The 27,292-nt window shown below is 37.0% G+C and overlaps 1 pseudogene; it reads right to left on the bottom strand.

The window, feature by feature from the left end:
* Positions 1 to 202: 202 nt before the first annotated feature.
* Positions 203 to 27,292, bottom strand: LOC122118860 (annotated as a pseudogene).

Genomic DNA, 27,292 nt, shown 5'->3' with positions numbered 1-27,292 from the left:
TAGCAGGGGATGGTGTTTCCCCCCGTGTTTGTCCAGCTTTAGAGACATTCTATTAGTGACAGATGCTCCCAAATGTTCTGTGTGCTAAAATATAGCTTAAAAAAAGTAAAACAAAAGTCTGCATTTTTATAAAATTTTATAAAAATAGTATTTCAACCTGTAGAGTCACCGGAAGTACATAGCTATCACACATGCGCACACTTCACTTGGCATCGCCAGCATCTTCAGCTGTCTGTGACCTGGTCCGTTTTGGCATCTCCATTTTCTGCAGGGTTATTCCCATCCTGGCCAGCATCAGCTTTCCCCTTGTTCCCTCTGGGTACCTTCTCTCCCTGCTTTGTAGGGACTTTTTTAAGGCTTGGGCTCTGGCTTTGGAGGAGCAGGTTTCGTAGACAACCTGGCGGATCTTCTCTGTGACTCGTCCTTCATCTTTGCTTTATCTCCTTTAGCATCACCTTCAGTCTTTCTCTTGGGCACGGTGGTGGCGGAACTGAGGCGCTGGGCTAGGATGCAGCCAAGCACGACTTTGGTCGGTCCAGTGGTCTTTCTTGCTTCTTCTTCACACTGCTCTCTGATATTTTTCTTAAGGAGGACTTTTCTGGGAAGAGAATATCAGTATGAATAATATACAGACCTATGCAATGGAATCCTTTGCTCAATGAGCTTGTGACTTGAAGAATAGAATTACTTTAGATGAATTTTAACATTAAAAACAAACTGGGTACTCTTGGCTCCTGCCTTTAACTGTAATTATTCAGAAGGCTGGTCCTTACTTCACTTAATATATTTTTTTTTCCAAGTCTTTCCATTTCCTAACAAATGGGGTGATGTCATTCTTTCTGATGGAGGCATAGAATTTCTATATATAGAGATAGATACCTAGATAGATATCTCTATCTATCTATCTATCTCCACTGGCCCAAAGAAACATGGCTCCCATGATTGCCCTTATTTGTAATAACTAATACATATATCAGACAAGCAAAAAAGTTCAAAAGCTATGTACATATGACCATATAAGATGATGTTAAGCGACATGAACCCCAAGACAGGGACACAAGTGTTTTTGGTTTTGTTTTGTTTTTTGTTTTTGTTGTTTTATTTTGTTTCTTGCTAGTGTTTTTTTTTAACATACTTATAATGCTATGTGACTCTTTTGTTCTTCTGTTTGTTCTTCCCCCACTGTATAACCCCTGTTTTCACTGTATCTGATTCTGGTGCCCCACATTTTTTTATACACTTTTCTAATTTGGAGAGGGGAAGGGAAAACACAAAATGCTTCAGTAAGGATACAGGTTGACACTATGTTATAATTAACTTTACAATTTTGGTGGGTGGAGGTGGGAGAGGAGTTGGTGAGGTGGGGAAGGAAGGAATGGTAGGGGAAAAATAAAGGAGGAGGTAACAATGCTCCACAGGAAATGTACTCATTACCTTACTGACGCAACTGTAAGCCCTCTGTACAGTATTTTTACAATAAAATATACATGAAAAAAAGGCTAATCCTAGAGAATCGCACCTATGCAGAAATAGCCCTAGGCAGAAAAGTCTGTAAGACTCCATTTAATTAATGAGCAAAATGCCAGGTGAGAGGCATGGCTCAAGATCTATAGCACGAGCCATAAGCAAAGAATTTGAGCAATAATGCAAGGAATTGAGATCAAGACCCAGAAAGTACAGAACTTAATTAATTTTAGTTAATTAATTTTAAAACACATCTAAATTAGATTATGAAATTTGTTGATAATTGTTTTTAATTGAAAAAGAAGAAAATTTAATTCCTGAAGCAAAATTGATTATGCTAGTATGATTCTCACTGGGGGAATAGATAATTTCTGGTCATTACATGTTTGAGTTTCTTCCCTGGCCATATTTGTTAACTATGATTAGACAGTTTTTTGCTTTTTTTTTTTTTTTTTTTTTTTGTCAGTCATGGAGCCTGAACTCTGGACCTGGATTCTGTCCCTCAGCTCTTCAGCTCAAGGCTAGTGTTCTACCACTTAAGCTAAAGTGCCATTTCTGGCTTTTTCTTATGTGGTGCTGAAGAATTGAACCCAGGGCCTCATGCATGCAATGCAAGCACTCTACCACTGAGCCACCTTCCCAGACCTAGACAGTTTTAAAAAAGCAATCTAATTAACTTAGTTAAATGATTCAGCAGATATTTCTTCTTGTCCTTTCCTAATCTATGTCTATGCACCAGCTTGGTTTAAAAATATTATTTTAGATTATCTATGTGTTGTTTCTTACATTTGCACATTTAGGGTTATATTTGTAGACAATTGTTAGCGAATTAACTAATATTATTCAACAGCAGATCAAAATATCCTATATGGTATATGTTTTTAACTTCTAGATTTTTACCAAAAAAAAAAGTATTTTAGAAAGGCAACATAAGATAATGTTATTTTTTCATCTAGTCAAGTAACAGAAGAAGCACAATTTTAAACTATTACTAAGTATGATATGTGTTATCTCAACTCTAAAACTATCTTGGGGCTGGGAAGGTGGCTCAGAAGTAGAGTGCTTGGCTAGCATTCATGAAGCCCTGGGTTTGAATTCTCAGTACTACATACACAGAAAAAGCCGGAAGTGGTGCTGTGGCTCAAGTGGTAGAGTTCTAACCTTGAGCAAATAAAGCTTAGGGACTGTGCACAAGCCCTGAGTTCAAGCCCCAGGTCTGGCAAAAAAGAAAAGAAAAGAAAAAATAAAAAAAGATCTTGTTCTATAACCCTAAGAATTGGGAGACAAAGATCTATAAGAAAAAATTTCCTTTAAGGAACATAAGCTTGTCTTCTTTGGTCATACTGTTTCTTATCAGTGATTGATGCTCTAAAAAAGATTTTTTATTGCCATACAACCCAAAGCATTACTCTAATAAGCTGGCAGAAAGACCAGATTGAAACCAAAGGAATTCTATTCTTCTCAAATTCTTGATACTTTTATGTAAACCAAAGTAGGTTTCTCTCCATTTTCCTTCATTCCTCTTCAACTTACCAGAATAACTTCTTTCATGATGTCATAGAATTATGACACTGGCATTCAATTCTCACATGAATTTATGTCCAGGAAAATTCATAAGTATTAACTGTGATGAAAATTGCCTAGGAAACAAATATATTCCACTCATGAATTTCATTTTGTTTATAATTTCTAATTCCTTGTTTCTTAGATAGTAAAGCTTAAACCATCTAAATCAAATTATTGATTCAAAACAAGAATTCATTGTATAAAATCAAATCCTCAACCTTGAGCTCTAAGCTGGATATTGTAATGCCATGACCTGATTCCTTTTTGCAAAATTTCATATATATTTTACTTAATCTAGTTAGCTTGTAAATCTATAAATGAAAACAATTTAAAGCAAATGTTCTTCAATTGTTCCTCATAGCCAATGTTGGCCTAATATTGATGTATTGTAGCATTTGATGTATATATCTGTTTATTCAGTAGGTATTTAGGAACCATTTACTATGATTTAGAAACTGATTAAATGCTGAGGGTGCAGTAAATTTACTTCCATTCATACAAGTTCCAAATTCTTTCTTCTAGTTCTGTAATTTTAAATATTATTTATATGTCAGTTGTTCCCAAATGTCTACCTTCCGTTCTGAATTCTTCACTGACTCCAGATTTATATATCCAATTCTCTACTTAGCATATATGCATTGTTATTTAATAAAGATGTCACATTTTATACTTGATTTTATCGCCTAAAAGCTTACACTTCTAGTTGTCCCCAATTCAGTAAGTACTTTTTGAAGTCCTTTTGAGTCCTTTCTAAAGTACAGGCTCTAATTATCCATCACTAACTCCAGTAAGAAAATACAAATCATACCTAAGTTGACTCAATTAAAATTTTGTCTCTATCACTTGTTAGCAATGCAATATTGGACCAGGGTGTTTACTTCGCTATAACACTCTCTCTCTCTCTCTCTCTCCCTCTCTCTCTCTCTCTCTATATATATATCAGTGCATTAATAATGTTTTCAACATTTGATTAATGTAAGAAAAAATGGAATAATACCTGTAAATAATACAGCTTGTAATCACTATGTCACTGATTTTATTTTTTTAGTAAGCAGAATATATAGTTGCTTATTACTCTGGCTAAGGAGAGAAGGGTGAAAGAGTCTAGAAACATGTATGCTTATGGAAGTTTTCTTGGAGTGAATAGAAATAAATTTAGTAAAAATTTACCAAGTTCAGCACACTGAGAAGGATATCTTTGAGGATTCAGGAGGGCGGGGCGGGGCGGGGCAGGGCGGGGTGGGGTGGGGTGGGGTGAGATGAGGGAAGCCAGATCAATCTATACGGATTCTTTATGGGGTAATAAACACTTAAATGGAAAACAGGAAATACTATTGGGTTTGTCCTTTTATTTCAATTCTAGGATGATTAAGGCTTCAAAATAGCTGTTTTTCTACCTGAAATTGTGAAGATAAATGTTAAAACATGTACTACTTGTGATTTGTAAGAATGATAGTTATACGATCATTAATTTAGAAAGGTCACTACTGTGAAAACAGACTCCAATCTTCAGTTCAGCAGAGGGCCTCCCATGAACTTCTTGTCGTTATGTATTTGAGTCTTGCTTCATAATGTATCTGATGTCTTATTCCTCACTTATATTCTTTTTGATTTATCTGCCTGGCACTTTAAGGACCATTCTGACTTGTTTACTTTCAGAATTATTACTGTGCCTTGACTTGAAAAAAAAGTCAAGTTGATCAAATTAAGTTAATACTTGTTGAACTGGAAATAACTAGATAGCATTGGCAAAGGATTGTGAGGCTGAGCATGTAAAAAGATCTAATACCTTTCTAATGCATTTTTCCTATCAGAAACAAATTTGGCAATAAACTGTTTTGAGTTTGAGGGAGGAAATAAGCTTGTTCTTATCTGTTCCCAAACCTCTTAGAACAGGACAGGCAGTCTCAACAAGAATGGCAAAACATAGAAAATAAAATTTGCCAACAACTTCTAAAAACTTCTTTTCCAAAAAAACACACTGAAAACTTTTCAGACTGGATGTCTAAGAAGGAGAACTTGGAGACTTCTGTATCATTTGCAGCGCAGAAAGATTCTACACACCATTTGGAAGATAACTGAAAAATATTCTATGTGCAATATTTAGCATAAATCATAATCTATTGTAGTCTTAATCTTTTTTTTTTTTTTGAGTCGAGTCGTGGGGCCTGAACTCTGGGCCTGGGCACTGTCCCTCAGCTCTTCAGCTCAAGGCTAGCGCTCTACCACTTGAGCCACAGCGCCACTTCCAGCTTTGTTCTTTTTGCTTATGTGGTGCTGAGGAATTGAACCCAGGGCTTCAGGCTTGTAAGGCAAGTGCTCTACCACTAAGCCACCTTCCCAACCCTGTAGTCTTAATCATTGTAGTGAGTTTGAATTCAATTAATTGCCAGCTAGGGTATAATTGACCCAGTGATATCCATAGGAATTCATATGTTAAGATAAACTTCAAGTTTAAAGTTTATTGTTTATATCTCAGGAAGATTCTATATTTGCAAAAGATTTCTAGATGCATAATAGCATCTAGTACATCATGAAAATAAAAACCATTTCCCCTACTGAATATTGGACACAAAAGGCATGGCTTAATTGTAATTGTTAATGATTACAATTAGGTCACTTAATGGGATTTACAACCCAGCATTTTCCTCTGTTTAATCCACAGCCGTTTTTGAACTTCTGAGATATGTTACATAGGTTTTGAAATTGGAAATCATTGGAATGGTACTAGATCAATGTTCATGTATTAGCAGAGTAAGAATTGATCATGAGCAGTATAAAAATAACAATTATCACTAATGGGATATGAAAATGTCATTCTCATGGTAGAAATTTAGCTGTTAATATTGACTGGGGGAGGTAGAAGAAATAGTAGTTTCCTCTGACCTTAAGGGTGGTCCAAATTTTTCTAGTTCAAAATAATCTATTGCAAAAGATAGATGAATAAATAAAACAGAAATAATATGTATACCAGTTAATATTCCTTCATACTGGGAAAAAAGATCAACCACAAATACAGATTCAGGAACTTTTATGAAAATGGCATGTAGGTTTAATTATATTTATCCTTTATAACTTTTCATTTCCTTTCACTGTTTCAGGAAGATATATTTATATGTACATAATGATATTTTGACTGATAATATCATTTCCACCAAACATCCTATTTTAAATCCAGTCCAATCTTCTACCACAAGTTTCATTTCTTTAACCTTTCCTACAAACAGAGATGAAAACTCTTACCTTGAAAATGTTTACATTATTTATGTACTATTAACTACAGGGTGCTGAATAGAGCATCATTTTTTGCAATTTGTTAGTTGCTGACTGGTCTTTGGCTTAGATGATGCTTCCATCACATCCCTGCCAGAGAGCTCAGAATTGGCCTTCTATTCTCATCTGGATTAATGTCCAAGAAAATTAATACAAATTAATAATGAGGAAAAGTGATTTTTCAGAAGAAGGTAGACTATTCAAAATCATGGTTAGTTTTCCATTTGTAGAAAAGAGAGTAGGTGGAACAATGAATGACACATAACCATGATTCTAGATTTATGTCTTTCCCCTGGTGGTAGTTTGAGATCTCTGTAACAAAAGTCATGTGATCGGAGGTAAAACTAAGAGACTGTTCTGCTGTACATCTTCCCTATTATTCTCAGTGTCAGTATTGTGTAAGCAAGTCACTGACAGCCTCAGATGACAGATGAAGAGAATGTAATTTAAATAATAATAATAAATAGAATAAAATTACAGTATTGGGAATGTGGCTTAGCAGTAGAGTGCTTGCCTAGCATGCATGAAGCTCTCAGTACCACATAAACAGAAAAAGCTGGAAGTGGTGCTGTGGCTCAAGTTGTAGAGTGCTAGCCTTGAGCAAAGAAGCTCAAGGACAGTGCCCTGGCCCTGAGTTCAAGCCCAAAGACAGACAAAAAATAAATGTAATTATTTTAATGATCCAGTTGATCTCTTCTATAGCATACACCCAATCTTGAATTGTAAAGGTCAAAAATGAGGAGAGTTCCGGGAAGATGGCGGAGGAGAAGCTGGAATCTGAACAAGCTCTCGCATAGAAAGCAGTTTTAGAGTTCCAGTGAACAGTCCTAAGCCAGAGAATCACACCAAGTGTGCCATCACAGGACAGAGAGTTAGACAAGAGAGGGGAAGCCAAGACAAGGAGACACATCTGACCGCCTGCCAGCAGCCGCTGCGGCGGCGGCGGCAGGGTCCAGCGGCTACCGCAGCCGCGGCCATACCTGAGCGCTCACACAGAGAGTCCGGGACGAAGGAGCCAGACGCAGAGGGTGAGAGGATTCTACTCAACACCAGCAAGAACCGACAAGGAGCGGACAACTTCATCCTGCACTTTGCAGACCAGAGACGACCCAGGATCCAAGACTCGGCGTGAGTAGCCCCACTTCCTCACTCCTTCTCAGGGAGCAGAGGAGGGAAGGCCACCCCTCCCCCCCCAGCACCGGTGATCTCCATCTTGGATACCGACAAAGCTCAGAGGAGCTGCTAGCTCCAACTCAGGCCTTGGAATAAAACGAGTCATTTAACAGGTCACAAGAACTTAACGGCGAAGTGACCTGCCAGACTCAGCTCCATCCAGGGAAAAGTCACCCAGCTCAGGCACCAGCCATTGGAGTGGCTTTCCTCACTGGGTAACCAGAGCCAGAGGCTGCCCCTCCCTCTAGCAGCCTCCACAATCAATTGAAAAACAGAAACCCTGAGAATGGCTCCAGGGTGGGCTCTGTGAATTTTTCACAAAATAGCCCCAGGGAAAAGCTACTGTTTGTTGAAAGGCCTCAACTCTACCAGAACCTAGCCTCATCACCCCTCTTTTGTGATTCTCAAAGCAGATCACCCTCCCATTAAACTAACCTGGGAGGGGGATCTCAAAATCTTGGGTAAAGCAGAGCATTTTTCTGCCTGTTCGAACAAACTGACTTAAGAAACCAATCAAGCCACAGGACCTCAAGCTGACCAGAGACTCCAACAAGAGGCTGGTAACAGACAAAAGGGAGATACAGGATTCTTCCCACCCCTCCCAAAAAAAAATCAAAAAAAAAAAAAATCAAAGAACTTTTTTTTTTTCTCTTCTTTTCTTTTTTCTTTTTTCTTTTTTTTTTTTTTTTTGGTACCTTATATATATAAAATTTTTTTTTCCTTTTCTAAAACTTTTATTAATCTTTAATTTTTGCCTTTTTTGAAAAAATAATTGTTTTCCAGTAACTTTTTTTTCCTCTTATAATTTTTATTTTAGGAATACGTGAATGTACGTTTTCCTTTCTTTTCTTGTCTTCTCTCTTTTTATTTCTTTCTTTCTTAATTATCTTTTTGTTTTTTGTCTAGCTCTACTGAACTTCTGATCTTTTTTTTTCTCCCTTTCTTATCCTTTTCACCTTTTCCTTTCTTTTGTTCTTCTGTATGTGCCTTAACTCTTGTCCTGCACATCCTGATAAACTCATAGTTAACTAGTAGACCCTATCCCCCATTGTGTACACACTTAATCCACAAATTTATTACTCAATCCAAAACCTCTGAGACTTAAATTCCTTAATAGCAGTACTACCTCTTTATACCTATATAATATTTTAAGCATTTTTTAAGTTTTTCACATCTCCTCTATCTCCCTCCTGTTTTCTCATTATATTCACATTCCTCTCTAAATAGATGGTCTTTCAATCTCCATAACTATATTAATTTTTACGTTTCTAATTTTTTTTCTGGTCTCTTTTCATTTCCCTTTACCTTTCTTCTTTTTCTCTCCCTCTCTACTTGCATCCTACCCAACCTATTTCCTGCATTGAGATTAGGACATAGTTAACTCTCCCTGTGCCTCCCCACACCAATCTATTCCTAATTTTTACCCACATCTCTCCCTAACCCTAAAAATTTCTGGTTTCCCAAATTCTTCTCTGCGGTTCGAAGCCCATTAACATATAGTTGTTTGATGTTGAATAGATGTATCTGTTGAACTAGATTGTATCTGTAGACTATTGACTGTATAAATGCAAACGTTGGTTGATGGTTGCCTTAAGATAGTGTTCTAGCACAAAACTGGTGCTATTTTCATCTCAAATGGGCAGAGTAAGCCGAAAAAACACAAGAAAAATGGCAAATCCAGGTATCTCAATTCCCAATCTTGATAATCAGGGGTCAGATCAGATAATGAACAATCCAGAGGAGAGTTCCCAAATAGCTCTACAAACACTGGTGGCAAATATGATAAATGAGAAGTTTGACAACTTACAAAGGACTCTGTATGAGCGTGATAGGGAGAGAGAGGAGGCATCCCAAAAGTTTATGCAGGAATATCATAAGCGTGAGGAAGCTACTCAAAAAATGATACAGGATTTGTGTGAACAACTTGAGAATACTCAAAGAGAAAGGGAGGAATGGCGTGAGCAGGCTGAGAACACTCAAAGAGAACTGCAGGAATCCCAGGAACGGGAGGAAAGAGAACTGCAGGAATCCCACAAACGGGAGGAAGCTAATCAAAGAGTAATTCAGGAATTGAGAGACCAGGTAGAGAACACACAAAGATCAGTAAAGGCATTCATGGAATCCATTAACAAAGAGCTGAAGGAAGTCAGGGAGACCACAAAGGGAATGCTGAATGGAACCCAACAGAAGGAATGGGAGTCCAAAGAAATCATAACCAATCAACTAAGTGATTTGAGAACAAACACTGAACACCAAATTAAGGAAGTAAAGAAATTCATACAAGACCTAAAACAGAGCTTCAACAAAGAACTTGAAGCCATCAAAGCTGACCAATTAGAAGGAAAAGAGATAAAAAACAAAGTAGAGAGTCTTGACAGCAGGTTAGACCATGCAGAAGATCGAATCTCAGGGATTGAAGACAGCCTAGATATTATAGAGAAAGAACATACAACCATCCAAGACAAGTCCAAGAAGTATGATAGATCTATTCAACACCTAGAAGACACCATCAGAAGGACTAATCTAAGGATAATGGGTGTAGAGGAGCACCTAGAAACAGAAGTTAATGGTCTAGGAAATTTGTTTAACAGGATCCTAGCAGAGAACTTCCCAAACATACAAAAAGATAGGCCTATTCAGATACAAGAAGCTTTTAGAACCCCAAATAGACCAGACCAGAATAGGACATCCCACCGTCACATTATAATCCACACAGGATCAACTCAGACCAAGGAAAAGATCCTTAAAGCTGTCAAGGAGAAAAGGTTAATCACCTATAAAGGGAAACCAATTAGAATCACCTCAGATTTCTCAGCAGAGACAATCAAAGCAAGAAGAGCCTGGAATGATGTATGCCATGCCCTAAAAACAAACAACTATCAACCAAGAATACTGTACCCAGCTAAACTCTCCTTCATAACTGAAGGCCAAATAAAAACCTTCCATAGCAAAGAAAAATTGAAACAATACATCTCCACCAAACCAGCCCTACAAAAGATTCTTAAAGATGTCCTACACATAGAAAACCAACAAGACCGCAACAAAGGCCAAGAAACTGCACCCAAACTGAGAATCCAAGAACCATAGGAAGAACCTAGTTTTCGCAGCCCCCAAGAAGGTGGATAACATGGCAGGAACTCCCAAATACCTCTCAGTCCTATCTCTTAATGTTAACGGACTGAACTCTCCAATTAAGCGACATAGATTTTCTAGTTGGATTAAAAAACAAGACCCTTCTATCTGCTGCCTGCAGGAGTCACATCTTGCCCGTAAAAACAAACACATTTTCAATGTTAAAGGCTGGAACAAAATCTACCAAGCAAACGGCCCCCATAAACAGGCGGGAGTTGCAATCTTAATATCAGATAAAATAGACTTCAAATTAAAATTCGTGAGAAGAGATAAAGAAGGTCGCTACATACTAATTAAAGGATCTCTCCTTCAGGAGGATATTACAATTCTAAATATCTATTCGCCAAACAATGGAGCACCCAAATTTATCAAAGAAACACTACTTTCCCTCAAATCCCATATAGATCCAAAGACATTAATTGTTGGGGATTTTAACACACCACTCTCCCCACTAGATAGATCAACTCGGCAAAAACTCAACAGAGAAACCGCAGATCTAAACAGCTGCATAGATCAACTAGACTTAACAGACATCTACCGAACATTTCACCCAGCAGCATCAGAATACACGTTTTTCTCAGCAGCACATGGAACGTTTTCTAAAATAGACCACATTTTAGGCCACAAAGCAAACTTGTCTAAATTCAGAAACATTGAAGTTATACCTTGCATTCTCTCTGACCACAAGGGAATAAAATTAGAACTCAACACCAAAAGCCACCAAAGAAAGTCCAGTATCACATGGAGGCTGAACAACACACTGCTGAATCAAGAGTGGGTCATGGAAGAGATTAGAAAGGAAATTCAAATGTTCATGCTATTCAACAAAAATGAACACACAAAATACCAGCTCCTCTGGGACACAGCAAAGGCAGTACTCAGAGGCAAGTTTATAGCTCTGAGCTCCCATATCAACAAATTGGAGAAATCTGAAACTAGCAATTTAATGACACATCTAAACCTCCTTGAAAAAGAGCAGCAAGATAAACCCCAATCCAGTAGACGGAAAGAAATAATCAAAATTAAATCAGAATTAAATGAATTAGAATCCAAAAAAACTATAGAAAGAATCAACAAAACAAAGAGTTGGTTCTTCGAAAAACTTAACAAAATTGACAGACCCTTAGCAAATCTTATCAGAAAAAGAAGAGAACACACCCAAATTAATAAACTCAGAGATGAAAATGGAAACATCACCACGGAAACAACCAAGATTCAGAACATTATAAGGGAATACTTCTCAAAACTTTATGCTAATAAGTTTGAGAACTTGACAGAAATGGACCTTTTCCTAGCAAATATTGACATGCCAAAACTAAACCAAGATGAGTTAAACCAGCTTAACAGGCCCATATCAAGCATTGAAATAGAAACAGCAATAAGAGACCTCCCAGCTAAGAAAAGTCCAGGACCAGATGGTTTTACAGCGGAATTTTACAAGGCCTTCAAAGCAGAGCTCACACCAATTCTCCTCCAACTCTTCAATGAAATTGAAAGAGAAAGCTCACTACCGAACACATTCTATGAAGCCATCATAACCCTCATCCCAAAACCAGGCAGGGACTCATCAAAGAAAGAGAACTATAGACCCATTTCTTTGATGAACATTGATGCAAAACTTCTCAACAAAATTTTGGCCAATCGACTTCAACAATCCATCCAAAAAATCATACACCACGATCAAACAGGATTCATTTCAGGGATGCAAAGCTGGTTCAATATACGCAAATCAATTAATATTATTCATCACATCAACAGGAGCAAGAATAAGAACCACATGGTTATCTCAATAGATGCAGAAAAAGCATTCGACAAGATCCAACACCCCTTTATGATGAAGGTTTTGGAAAAATTAGGAATCCATGGAACATTCCTCAATACGATAAAGGCTGTATATGACAAACCTACAGCCAGCATTATACTCAATGGTGAAAAACTAAAGCCATTTCCTCTTAACTCAGGAACAAGACAAGGATGCCCACTCTCTCCACTTCTCTTCAATCTAGTATTAGAATGCCTAGCTACAGCAATAAGACAAGATGCAGACATAAAGGGGATCCAAATAGGGAAAGAAGAAATAAAACTCTCCCTCTTTGCAGATGACATGATCTTGTATTTAAAGAATCCCATAGACTCCACTCCCAAATTACTCAAGCTGATTCAAAACTTCGGCAAAGTAGCAGGTTATAAAATTAACCCCCAAAAATCAATGGCTTTTCTGTATGCCAACAATGAGAAAAGTGTGGCTGAAATTAGGAAAGCAACTCCATTTGTAATAGCCCCACAAAAAATAAAATACCTAGGAATTAACTTAACTAAAGAAGTGAAGGACCTCTATGATGAAAACTTTAAAATCTTGAAAAAGGAAATCAACACAGAACTTAAAAAATGGCAAAACCTCCCATGCTCCTGGATTGGAAAGATTAACATCGTGAAAATGGCAATACTTCCCAAGGCTATCTACAAATTCAACGCAATACCTATCAAAATTCCACCCTCATTCTTCAAGGAAATAGAAGAGGCAATCCAAAAATTCATATGGAACAATAAAAGACCCCGAATAGCAAAAACGCTCCTGAATGGAAAGAACACTGCTGGAGGAATATCAATACCAAACTTCAAACTCTACTATAAAGCCATAGTAATCAAAACAGCTTGGTATTGGCATAAGAACAGACCTCAGGACCAATGGAATAGAATTGAAAACCCAGAAATGAACCCACAGACCTATAGCCATCTAATCTTCGATAAGGGAGCTAAAACAATAGAATGGAAGAAAGACAACCTCTTCAGTAAATGGTGCTGGCAAAATTGGTTAACTACATGTAGAAAACTTAAGCTAGATCCTTATATATCACCCTGCACCAGAATCAACTCCAAATGGATCAAAGACCTTGAACTCAAAGCAGACACTCTGAAAACATTACAGGATGGAATAGGAGAAACCCTAGGTCTCCTTGGCTCAGGCCGAAATTTTCTGAATAGAGACCTGGAAACACAACAAATCAAAGAAAGGTTGGACAAATGGGATTGCATAAAGTTGCAGAGCTTCTGCAGGGCAAATGACATAGCTAGCAAGATCAATAGAAAGCCCACGGATTGGGAGAAGATCTTTACTAGCCATACAACGGACAAGGGTCTCATATCTAAAATATACTTGGAACTCAAAAAATTAAACCCCCCAACAACAAATCCTCAAAGAAACAACTGCCCAATAAATAAGTGGGCGAAAGACTTAAAGAGAAACTTCTCTGAAGAAGAAAGAAGGATGGCCAATAGACACATGAAGAAATGTTCAACATCCCTAGCCATAAAAGAAATGCAAATCAAAACAACATTGAGATATCACCTCACTCCAGTGAGAACGGCAAAAATCAAGAACTCTAACAACAACAGATGCTGGAGGGGATGTGGACAGAAAGGAACCTTAATTCATTGTCGGTGGGAATGTAAACTTGTTCAACCACTTTGGAAAGCAGTATGGAGGTTCCTCAAAAGACTCCACATAGAGCTCCCCTATGACCCAGCAATCCCACTTTTGGGCATTTACCCTAATGTTTACAAACAAGACCACACTAAAGCTACCAGCACAACTATGTTTATTGCAGCATTATTTACCATAGCTAAGATATGGAACCAACCCAGATGCCCCTCAGTAGATGAATGGATCAAGAAAATGTGGTATATATACACAATGGAATTCTATGCCTCCATCAGAAAGAATGACATTGCCCCATTTGTTAGGAAATGGAAAAACTTGGAAAAAATTATATTAAGCGAAGTAAGCCAGGCCCAAAGAAACGTAGGTCCCATGGTTTCCCTTATTTGTAATATCTAGTATATGTATGAGTCAAGCGGAAAAGGTCAGATAATGTGATGTCAGGAAAATGAACCCTTAGATGTGTATTTTAATGTTTTTTTCTTTCATGCATGTGTTTCTAACACATTTATAAGATTATCTCTTTGTTGCTTTGTATGTCCCTTCCCCACAGTATAACCCTTGCTTTCACTATATTTGATGTCAGTATAACTTGTGGAGGAGATGGGGAAAAACCAGTTGTTTAAGGATACAGGTGGACCTGTTGCAACAATGAGAAGTACAAGTTGTCATGTCCAAAACGAACTTTACAATGTTGGTAGGGGGGGGGGGGGCTGGGGGGAGGGAGGAAGGAGAAGGATTGGGATTAGGGGGGGAGGGGGGAGGCTGGGAAGGGATGTGAAGGATAAACAAAGGAGGAGGCTGCAATGCTTGGTAAGAAATGTACACATTATCCTGCCCATGTAACTGTAACTCCTCTGTACAGTATGTTCACAAATAAAATAAAATTAAATTAAAAAAAAAAAAAAAAAAACAAAAAAAAAACAGGTCAAAAATGATTATTTCAAGTATAAACCACATAAACAAATTTTATTTCTGTGGAAAACATAAGGCTAATTATTATAGAAAAGAAGTAAGTTACACTTTTATTGCCTGTATATGTGGTTCTATCTAGCCTATCCTGGTGGAGATCATCTTTTAAAGAACTGAAAGAGATAAGAGTTTTGTTACAATTAAATCAATTTTATCAACTGAAAAATAAATACAATCAACAAAATGAATTTATCAGGTTTTAGTCACTGGAGATCAACTGAATAGAATTCAGGTCAGTTCAGATATCTATGATTAAATTCAACTGGAAAACAGACAAACAAACAAAGAGACTAATTTTAGCTTGCTGTTTCAGAAGTTCCTGTCCAGGCTTAATTGGTTGCATTGTTTCTGGGTTGTGGTGAGTTATTATCTCATGGCAGACAGACATAGCAGAAAAAAATTATCTCATATTCTAGAAATAGAGAAACAAGAGCAAGATTTACCCTACAAGGGTATACTCCTGATGACCTAACTTATCTAAGTAAGCTTGATATCTTACAGTTTTCATCATCTCCCAATAAACCAATCAATTTTCACCAAAGCATTAATCCACGAAGGTAAGATATTTATTATTCAATTATTTCCTAGAACCTGATGAGTTACCAAGCCAAGAGAGCCTTTGGAGCACATTTTAGATATGTCATAACACCAAGTTAACAAATCTTTATCCTCTAGTGATAAAAAATCTACCGTACTTGTGTAAGATCAGTTTGGATTGCAGTATAATAGAATAAATATTCCTTCCTTAGACTTAAACTTCTTTCAAACACTTTTTATTTTTTTTAAATTTTTTATGTGAAAATACCATACAGAGGTGTTACAATTGCATGAACAAGGTAATGAGTACATTTCTTATCAAGCATTGTTGCCTCTTCCTTTGTTTTTCCCTTACCATCCCTGCCCTCCAATCTCCGTGACTAAACTCTTTCCCTCACACACACCAAAGTTGTAAGGTTCGTTTTTCAACATAGCATCTTATACAACTCATTGTTGCAATGGGTCCACCTATATCCCTATTTAAACAATCTGTTTTTTTCACATCCACTTCCTAAATTATACCAACATCAAATACAGTGAAATCAAGACTTTACTGTGGCGGGGTGGGAGGGACATACAAAGAAAAAAAATCACCTTATAAATAGGTTAGAAACAATCACATGAAAGAAAAAAAACACTTGTGTCCATATTTTGGGGTTCATTTCTCCTAACATCATCTTATCTGAACATTTTTGCTTGACTCAGACACATACTAGATATTGCAAATAAGGGAAACCATGGGACCTATGTTTCTTTGGGCCTGGCTTACTTCACTTAATATAATTTTTTCCAAGTCTTTCCATTTCCTAGCAAAAGGGGCAATGTCATTCTTTCTGATGGAGGCGTAGAATTCCATTGTGTATATATACCACATTTTCTTGATTCATTCATCTACTAAGGGGCATCTGGGTTGGTTTCATATCTTAGCTATCATAAATAATGCTACAATAAACATATGCATGGTTGGTGTGAGTGTAAACTTGTTCAACCACTTTGGAAAGCAGTATGGAGGTTCCTCAAAAGACTCCACATAGAGCTCCCCTATGACCCAGCAATCCCACTTTTGGGCATTAACCCAAATGATCACAAACAAAACAATACTAAAGCTAGCAAATATTTTTTCAACTCTAAAAAGGATACCTAATCTTATTTTTTGCCTGATATAGATTGACAAATTGCTTTTGATTTGTGGATTTGGTAGAAAAATATTTTTTATAAAATTCAATATGTAGCCTGTTTATCATTAAAAATAAGATTGACTTTTCACAGCAGGTGCATAGTCTTTTTTTATCATCTTCTATTTACTTTTATGGTATGTTTTGCTTTGTTTTTACTTGTAAGCATCTGTTTGAAAAATGAGTGTTCTTTAGAAAATTTTAAAGTGTATACAAAATATAAATGGAAAGTGTACAAAATGAAGATTCATATTTTTCTACCCCATTCTGTAGAGTAGGAGACTACTAGAAAGTTCATCGGGCATAATAGGAGTTTCTTATTCAGCCAAACTAAGGGTCAGACAATGACATTTTATGATCTACTCTAAGAAGTATCTATAAAGCAAACTTCCTATATGGTGTATAATTTGAGAAGAAAACTCAGTTTGACTGAAACTTCTTGAATATTTGAACCAACTATAAGCCTTAAAAGAAAAAGCATGCTAGCATTTTCACACAGTATCCATTTTCATAAACCCACAGAAGGATATGAATGTTAGGTCTGTGGTTACTTCTCAGTATATGACCTATATTAAATAGTAAACTGGATTTTGATATTGCATTTCCAACTTCTGCTACACATCATTCCCTGAAGAATAACAAATAAGAAGTGGGATTCTAAGAATTGTGTTGTTGTTCTTTCACACTTACTGGATGTTCTCAAATCTTACCTGTAAGAGTTATTGATACTGGGCTGGGAAGGTGGCTCAATGGTAGAATGCTTGCATTGCATGCATAAGGCCTTGGGCTCCATTCCTCAGCACCACATAAACAGAAAAAGCCTTAAGTGGCACTTTGGCTCACATGGTAGGCTAACCATGAGATGAAGAGCTGAGGGACAGCGCCCAGGCCCAGAGTTCAGGCCCCACAACTGACCAAAAATAAAGTTATTGATATTGACATTGATTTAAATTGTTGTGGAGATCACTGAATGGTCTCTGTGCTGTTCTGTCTCTGTGCTTTGTTCAGGAACAAAGATGGTTTAATGAGTGACTTCATTTAGAGGCATTTATTGTATTTATATGGTCCTTGCAACATCTTTGATTATGATTGTCTCAGAGAGTTTAATACTTCACTTACTTTCCCACTTAAATGAATATCAAAGAACACAACTTCTTTTCCTTTGTGAATTCAAGAAACTTATCTGGTTCATGTTACCTTCTTCTTAGTGTTTCTTATAGAAACAAACACTAGCACACCAACATAACATTTATGTTATATTACGATAAATCCCAACTGTAACATATATCTGTAGAGTTAAAACAAAATTATAATGTAGCTTTTATTTGATTTACATTTTCAAAAATAGTGAAGTTTTCATCTCTGGTAAAGAAACTGCATTAAAAACAGAACAATATATATAATTATTTACTGATTGTTGTGTTTGTGTATGGGGGGACATAATATGTGTGTGCCTGCTAGTCCTGGGACTTGAACTCAGGGCCAAGGGTTGAACCTGGCTCAAGGCAAAAGAAGTGGAGTAATATGACTTCTGTCTAGTATGTATGTATACATGCATGTATGCATGCATGTATGTATGTATGTATGTATGTATGTATGTATGTATGTATGTATGTATGTATGTATGTTTGAGATGAGAGTATGATGATATTTGGGCCTAGGTTGGCTTTGAACTGTGATGCTTAGATCTCAGCCTCCTGAGTAGCTAGGATTACAGTCATGTTCCATCAATAGGCAGCAACAATCATTACTCCCTGAGATCATTAGAGACAAATTAAAATTAGAGCACATTCTAACTAAGTGTATCAGCAAACACACTGGGTGTTATCCATGTGGTTACACATTAATTAACTGACATATAATAGCCAGTATAGAGAGTTCAAATAGTGCAATTCTTTAGAAAAATCTAGGCAAACCCCAACAAAATAAGTAGCAGGAAATGAGAACTTGCAAGAGGGGTGGTGGGGTCATGAGGAGAAGAGGAGATGAAGGAAGGAGGTGAAGGGGGGAAATGCCATCGAGAATTCATGTTAAACACCACAAGAATAAGAGAAGGGGTGGGTAGAAAGGGGGTGAAATGTTGAAAAGATGAACCAGATCAGTATGAACTATGTACATCAATCACTTTGCTACATTGCAAAATGAATTCAATACGTATCCTAAAAATTAAGAAAAGCGAGGAAAGGGGTAAGTTTGGTAGGGTAGGTACGAATGCCGAAAGGGGTGGCATTGGTCAGAACAGATTGTATTCACAAACTGCTTTGTAGAATGACAACTCCTTTGTACAACTACTTAAAGATAATTAAAAATATTCATGAAAAAGAAATCTTATTGAACTAATGGAATCTTATTGAACTAATGCTTCCTGGAATATTCCAGAGAAGCGGCCTCTACTGTTACAAACCAGGAGTCTATAGCACCTCTACTTTCCCTATTGCCATCGAGATTATTAAAGTAAGAGACTGTGTTAAAATTCATTATGAGACAATATTATTTTTATTTCATGTTCTGGTATGCGCAATTGATAAACTTCTCTCTCCCTAAAGTTTCATATTCCACTAACAGTACCCTTTCATTCTACTCTGGTGTGACTGCATAAGTATAAGGCTAGTCAAAGCCATAAGCCCTACAGAGGCTGAACAAAACAGAAGCGTTTCTCATCAGGGTATGTAAGACATTGTCCTAGGTAAATAGAACACAGCACAAATACTACATAATAAAAACTCCAGAACAGCTGCCCCAAGTGAACTGTTGCTAAGTAATTATTGTGATGACATGACATTCGTTACTGAGCAAGTATTTGTTAGCTAATGTTACACAGAAGCACACTCAAAAGTATTTCTGAAAGCTGCACACCCACTCTTCAATGAGAAAAGCAAAGTTCACAGATGCTCCCAAAAATGTCAGGGTGATGGGATACTGTGTATGTCAACTTGAATAGGCTGCAAGGTGTCACAATACTAGGCAAAAATATTTTGGGTATTTATTTTTTAAATGAGATGACAGAATTTAAATTCATTGACAAAGGCAAGTATAATTTCCTTAGCCAGTCAACTACTTATTGCTTTGGATTTCAAATGTCACCCAACAACACATATGGCTGAAGACATGGTTAAAAAGCCTGTGCTGCTAGAAGGAAATCAGGTTACTGGTGGCCAGGGGGTGGGGATAGGGGGTGGGGGCAGGGGATGAATTAGTGGAGATAATGATTTGTTGGAGCTACGATTGGTTCATTTCTAAGCTTGTGGTAAGACGGGAAATCATGCTCTGCAAAACCATTTATATCTTGAGTCAGGAAGCTAAAAAAAAGAAAAGTAGGCCCACATTTCTTTTCAAAGGCATATGCTCATTGACATAAATATATTTCACTTGGCCTTATCTTTCTGATGTTCCATTTTCTAATAGTAATACGCTAAACATTAAGAGTTTAAGATAAAGTATTTAAGGATGAATACAACATCTAAACCATAGTCCCTCGCTAATATGAATGGAGCAGAATAAAACGCTGTCTTCCCCCCATAAAAGAGAATTTCTCCTTATTGCCTTTCAACTGTGTATTTCCCTACCATCAACTCAAAGGGAAACACTAAGTCTTTACAGTCTTGAAAGTGTTGGGTTTTTTTTTTTTTACTCTTTCCTGCTTGACAGAATGACCTAGTTAGTTTAGTCACTTTCAGAGTTCCATGAGCCAACTGGGTGGCAGGAGTTCACATTTGTAATCCTAGCTACTCAAGGGTCTGAGATTTGAGGATCATGGTTCAATGCCAGACAAGGCAGGAAAGTCCTGAACACTCACCAATAAACACGAAAACAGCAGCAGCAACAAAAACAACAAAAACCTGATGTGGAGCTAGAACTCAAGTGGTTGAACACCAAAATAGTATCCATTAGTGAAAAAGCTAAAGGACAGTGACCAGGGCTTGAGTTAAAATCCCAGCACCAGTACTCTCTCCCTCTCTCTCTATCTTTCTCTCTCTTTCTAAGAGCCACATCATCATTAATACATCTCTCTCACACACTGTATCACTGGTTATGTTTTCCCTAGAGAATGATGAGCAAAGTACTGGTTATTGTTGTCATTGTCATCTGTCATATTGCTTACATGGCACAAACACCTTTATATTGTTTTGTATTAATATTAAGATGAAGGAAATGTATACATATATACATGGCAGTTTATGTTTCTCTTGATTGTCTTTCTCAGTTCTATTGTTAGAAACAAGAGTTATAACTTGCAATCACAGCTACTTAATGAAATTTATCACCCAAGTTATGATTCAACATCTCATTTTCTATTAACATAGTTCATTTAAAAATAATTCAGTTGAAGAGCTATTCTAACTCACCTATATATTTCACAGTGTAATCCATTTCCAAAGGCAATGAGTACTTGTCAGATCATTTCCAGAAAGTGAACATATTTGCATATGAATATTTTGTACTTGCCATAATCAAAACAAAATCACACAAAACGAATGTACTTCTCATACCACCTCCAGTGAGAGTCTCATATGTTTCCTGACTGTATGCATCTGAATCAAATTGACTGAAATGCTTTGCTTTCTACTCTTTTCACAAGGTCTAGTTCTACCTTATAGATTGTGCTGTTTTACAAATAAATCAATTCTCAGCTGGTATTTTTAAAACAAGAGCTTGCAAAAGTTTATACAATTACCTACATATTGGTGCAAATAAAGTGTAAAGGTTTCACATCAATACATAAAGGAAGATCAGTTTGTTCATCCAAACAAATACATATGTGATGACTCTTCAAATCTTTGGCTTTGTGAAGGATTCTGGAATTCAGAATCCCTACATAGAGAAGTTAAGAGTACAGTAGAAAAACACATAACATTCTAAAACTTTGATAGAAATACATAAATATTGTTAGAACATTGAAGAGGATCACCTAAAGGAGAGACCTGGGTTGCAGTTTTGAAGGAAGAAGCTTTTATAAGCAAATAAAGAACCAACCTTCCTTCCTTCCTTTCCTTCCTTCCCTTCCTTTCTTCCTTCCTTCCTTCCCTCCCTCCCTTCCCTCCCTCCCTCCCTCCCTTCCTTCCTTCTTTCTCTTTCTTTCTCTTTCTTTCCTTCCTTCTTTCTTTCTTTCTTTCTTTCTTTCTCTCTCTCTCTCTCTCTCTTTCTTTCTTTCTTTCTTTCTTTCTTTCTTTCTTTCTTTCTTTCTTTCTTTCTTTCTTTCTTTCTTTCTTTCTTTCTTTCTTTCTTTCCATGACTTGTTCCTTACTGCAGATATCTCTTTCAGTCCTTTTTCTCTAGCCTTTCCAATTTTCCTTCTTCCATGATCCTACTGATCCTCATTTTTCTTAATTTCTATTATCTTGAAGTAGTTGTACAAAGGAGTTACTATTCAGCAAATCAGTTTATTAGTAAGTAGTTGTACAAATGGGTTGCTATCTAGAAAATCAGCTCATTTATACAATACATCTTCATCAGTATCACCCCTTCATTATTCTAATCTACCCCTCCCAACCCATTTCCTCCTTCCGTTTCCACAGTTTGATCAAATATACATGACATTCTATGCCGGCATTTTCCTCTCACCTTTTTCTCATCTTCTACTCCTTGTGCCCTTCACCTTTTTTCCATAGCTTTCAAGTGCCAGTTCCTTCTTTATTTTAAAGGGCTTTTTGTCTGTATTCATCTTTTACCGGAATCTGCAACTTCTTCATACAATTTCTTCTCTATCAAGTATAGTAATTTATCGGACACAATATAAAATAGTAAAAAAAAAAAAAAAAACCCTCAGAACTCCAGAATCCTAGTCCATGGCTTCCATAACATGCTTTATGTAAATACTGACTTGTTTGGCCTTCAAATACAAATATCTGTTCATGTCTAATTTAGGTATGTTGTTTATTCTATCAGCATTTGTTACCTATGATTGACTATTTTATTTCAACTATGAATTGATTCTAGAATATAATATTACATAAATTTTTTTTCAAGTAGCTGCATTGTAGGGCACATGGGCAGCAAACATGGTGCTGAGAGGGAGTTGAGTGGGCAGAGCCTGAGTTGTTTATGTTAAAATCTGACTGGATTCCACAACCAGGCCAAGTGACATCAGTGCGTGAACAGCTCCCAGACAGCAAGGAAAGTATAGAAAGCTCAGGCACATGATAGGGTGACCTTTACAGTGATGGGTTGGTTCCTTTTCCTCCCCTTCCATGCCACGTGGTTTTTTGCTTTAAAAAGTGCTTGCTGTGTGGTAATAAATGAGTTCCAGCTTGACTTGACTCCTCCCAGCCTCTGACTGTCTCCGGGGCAAAGGGAGGCTGGGGAACAGGCAAGTGGGGCACTTACCTTTCCTCGGACCCAGTTTGTCTTCCGTGGGACAGAAGAAGACCCAACACTGCATGTCTATTAATTCTTTTTATTATTTTTATTGCTATTGTAGAGGTATGCACAGAGGGTTTCTAAGAGTCAGGACATGAGTACATTTTCTTTCATGCAGTGTCTTCTGTTTCCTCATTCTTTTCCAGTCCCTCCCGCCCTCCCATCCCCACTCACAGGTTGATTAGTTTGCTTTCATCAGGTTCCAGGGAGCTCCACTACTCCACTTTTTCACACTTTTTCCTTGAGTTCTGTACCCTTCCCCCCAACCCTTCTGAAGATGTACACTTGAATGCCCTGTACCTAAAGTAAACAAAATAATTAATTAAAAACTGAGAAAGAGAAAGGGAAAAAGCAAAGAGGGTCTCTTGCTTCCATATCTTGGAGTCCATTTCAGTATGTATTCTATCTTATTTATATATGAAGAGACATTTAGGCATTGAGCCCTTGTGTTTATCTCCTGAATACCCACTTTTGGTCTCACTGTGTGTGAGAATCTAGAATCCTGAATAATTTATCATAGTCCAGTGCATTTTAGATCTAATTTCTGTTTATCAGGGAAAACATGTGCCATTTGTCTCTCTGATCTTGTCTTACCTTTCTTAACATGATTTGTTCTAGTTTCATCTATTTCCCTGCAAGTGGTATTATTTTATTCTTTCTAATGGCTGTGTAAAATTCCATTGTGCATAGGTACCACAGTTTTTGGATCCACTCATCTACTGTGGGGCATCTGAGCTGTTTCCACGTCATGGCTGTTGTGAACAATGCATCAGTGAACAGGGGTGTGCAGGTGTCTATCATATTCTGGCTCATGACTGAGTTCAAGGTAGATGCTCAGGCATGGTATCAGTGGGTTAGTTAGTTCTTCAGGAACATCCAGACTGCTTTCCAGAATGGTTGTACTAGTTTACATTTAAGAGAAATTAGTAGGCAGAACCTTAAGGTTTATTTATTTCGAATTTGTTGTAAAGGGTGCTGTAAGTTTTGAGTGAATTCATGCTAAGAAAATTTTATCAAATTAAAATTTGTAGTTTATTTTCTAAGCTAAAACTAAAATTAATACTAACAACTATGAGCATATTCCCACTCAAAAGTCTTCCATCTACGCTAAATTTTCACAGTAAAATGAGTAAAGGAATATATGCTTAATGTTCAGAAAAGAAAGGTAGTTTGAGGGTTTGTATATATTGAATACCATTCTACAATGGAACGGGAAAGATTGTCTTAGTTTCTCAATATAGTAAAACCAACAAACATTCACATAAAAATTGACCTTTCATTTTAATAATTAACATATATCACAAAATCAGACAACAAATGAAAGCAGTTAGCCATACTGTATAAGATTCAATTTTATTCTTTGAGTTAGAGAAATTTTTGGAAATCAACCATAATTCTTATTTTTTGGGGGGAGGGTCCGGTCATGGAGCCTGAACTCTGGGCTTGGGCACTGTTCCTCAGCTCTTTAGCTCAAGGCTAGCGCTCTACCACTTGAGCCACAGCGCCACTTCTGGCTTTTTTTTTTTCCTTTTTGTTTATGTGGTGCTAAAGAATCGAACCCAGGGCCTTAGGCATGCAAGGCAAATGCTCTACCACTGAGCCACCTTCCCAGCCCTATAATTCTTATTTTTTTATTCAAAAAGATGTACATAAGGCATGTGCATGTCATTTTGTACACAACACATGAGACTAGCTTGCCACTTTACTAACTCCCAATCTCAGATGTCAGATATACCCATGTGCATCAGACAACATGTGATATAATGTCTCATCTAAAGAGAGTCTACCTCTTCACAGACAACCTAAAATAAGACCTTTGGACAAATATCCAGATTGCAAAAAAGACTATATAAGCAACCACAATGTAGGAGCAAATATTCAGAAAGGGCAGATTTGCTGGTTTATTTAGATAACCCAACAATATTGACTTCAATGCTTACCTACAGCTGACCTAAAATTAATAGGGCAAGTTATCCAGTTAAACAAACATTCTAGAGCACAAATAAGTCAAAAAAAATTGTAAAAGGTATGTAAAGCTACATAAAATGCAAGGAGGAATTTCCTGTATATATTTAGCAGGATAGGATACACGAAATTGTATAAATTATATGCAATTCAGATAATTGCATATCAGGTATTACCTACCAGTTATGATACATTGAGTGTACAAATTTAAGATGATAGGGGAAGATGTATAAAATAAGCCAAATCTCCAATGCTTCTGTGTTAAAATGCATTATTAATTATGGAGTGAATGTCATTCGTAACATTAATGTTTTTCCATCTTTACTTTTCCAATTTTTTTTTGTTGGTCATGGGGCCTGAATTCTGGGCCTGGGCACTGTCCCTCAGCACTTCAGCTCAAGAATAGTACTCTACCACTGGAGCCACAGCACCACTTCCAGTTTTTTCTGCTTATGTGGTGCTAAGGAATTGAACCCAGGACCTCATGCCTGCAAGGCAAGCACTCTACCACTGAGACACCTTCCCTGCCCACTTTTCCAATTTTTAATAGTTATAAACACAATACTTATCACAGAGAAAGAAAAGTTTCCTCTGTAATAAGTATTATTATTTGAAACTCAGTGAATATTATTTCAGATTGGTTCCCATCCATCAGAAAATCTTCAATAATTTCAGTGGACACCCAACAATGGGTCTCCTTTAAATGCCTGAAATGTGTAACTTTTGATTCATGTACTAATTCTTTATCCTTTAGAGTAATTTTTTCTCATTCTTATCCTCTCTTAAAGGAATATAATAAGAGGGAACAGAAGAGTTTTATTTAGTTTTGTGGCTTTTTTTAGCATTATGGGTCGAATTCAAGACCTCAAAGTGGTCAGCAAGCACTCCATCACTGAGCTACACCTCCAGACCTTTTGTGAACTGGCTGTTTTCACAGAAATCCTCACTTGTTTTCACTAAATCCATTCCTATACTTAAGCCTTCCTAATTTTCACTTCTCACTCTATCTGGGGTAACAGACAGGAGAAACTATACCTAACTTCCTCCATGGAGATAGTGTATCATGAATTATTTTACCAGCTTAGCATAGAACCATAAATCTCCTAACCAAAGCATCCCACAAAAGCTGGAATCACAGATTTGTACAACTTCATGAAGTTATTATTTGCCCCGACTGGACTCAAACCAGATTCTAATATGGCTTATCTCACCTTTCTAAGTAATGAACCTTACAGGAGTGAGCCATTGTTTTGGTTTTAGATTGAAAGTAAGTAACAATATGTAAAAGATAATTACTTATGTCATTTTATATTTACTAGTAACTTGCATGTGGCTGTGAACTATGGTAGCCATGCCAAATACCCTGGGGAGTTATCATTCCAGAATGAGTCTATTACCCAGCACATATTTAGTAACTCAAATCTAAAATAGACCAAAATGACATGGACGTAGTTGGAAATATTTAATTCAGAAAGACAACATCCAACAGATGCCCCTTGCAGAAAACATATGCTTGCGAAAGGAGGTGAGATATACAGGTTAAGATGTGTGTGTGTGTGTGTGTGTGTGTGTGTGTGTGTGTGTGTGTGTGTGTGTGTGTGTGTGTGTGTTTCCCCAAAGAACCTAAAAACAGTATTTGTGGTGTTTCATTTAGATTTCTTTTGAGCTTGATCTTAAGGGTTACTAGCAAGAGTATAAACTAAGTACTAAACACAAAGGTGAGGACAATGAAGATGCCTGATGGGAAAGCAGAACTGACTGCAATCCCCAGAATGAATTTCTTGTCTGTTTCTTGGGAATGTGACAATGTATCAGATATATTTTTGGAAAGCAGGCAGAGTCAGAGCAACTGTTCTGAAAGAACACTCAGGGAAATGCCCTTGTTTAAACAGGTTAGACAGTGGCAGGCATAGAAAATCAGAAATTTATTGTTGTTCTATTTTATTACACACATACCTTTCATTTGTTTTTGAATAAATTTCAAATAAAGACAATTAGGATAAATTACAAACCACTTTTAGGCCACTTGAAAACATCTTTCTTTGTGGAGAATCCTTGATTACGGCAGGACTCACTCAGAAAGTCACTGAATTTACTCAGTTCTTTGGATGTTAACCAGATGTGAAGGGATGCATTCAACACCAGTTGCAGCTTCCAGCACTAAATGGGGAGAATTTTTCTCCGGAGTTGATACAGATGCTTCAGGATCACACAAGGCTCCCCCATAGTGTCTCGACAT

This window comes from Dipodomys spectabilis, unplaced genomic scaffold, assembly GCF_019054845.1.
Source record: "Dipodomys spectabilis isolate Male_0828 unplaced genomic scaffold, ASM1905484v1 ptg000157l, whole genome shotgun sequence".
NCBI classification, from domain to species: Eukaryota; Metazoa; Chordata; class Mammalia; order Rodentia; family Heteromyidae; genus Dipodomys; species Dipodomys spectabilis.
The sequence above is the reverse complement of the archived record's forward strand: the minus strand, read 5'-3'. Positions and strand labels throughout refer to the sequence as shown.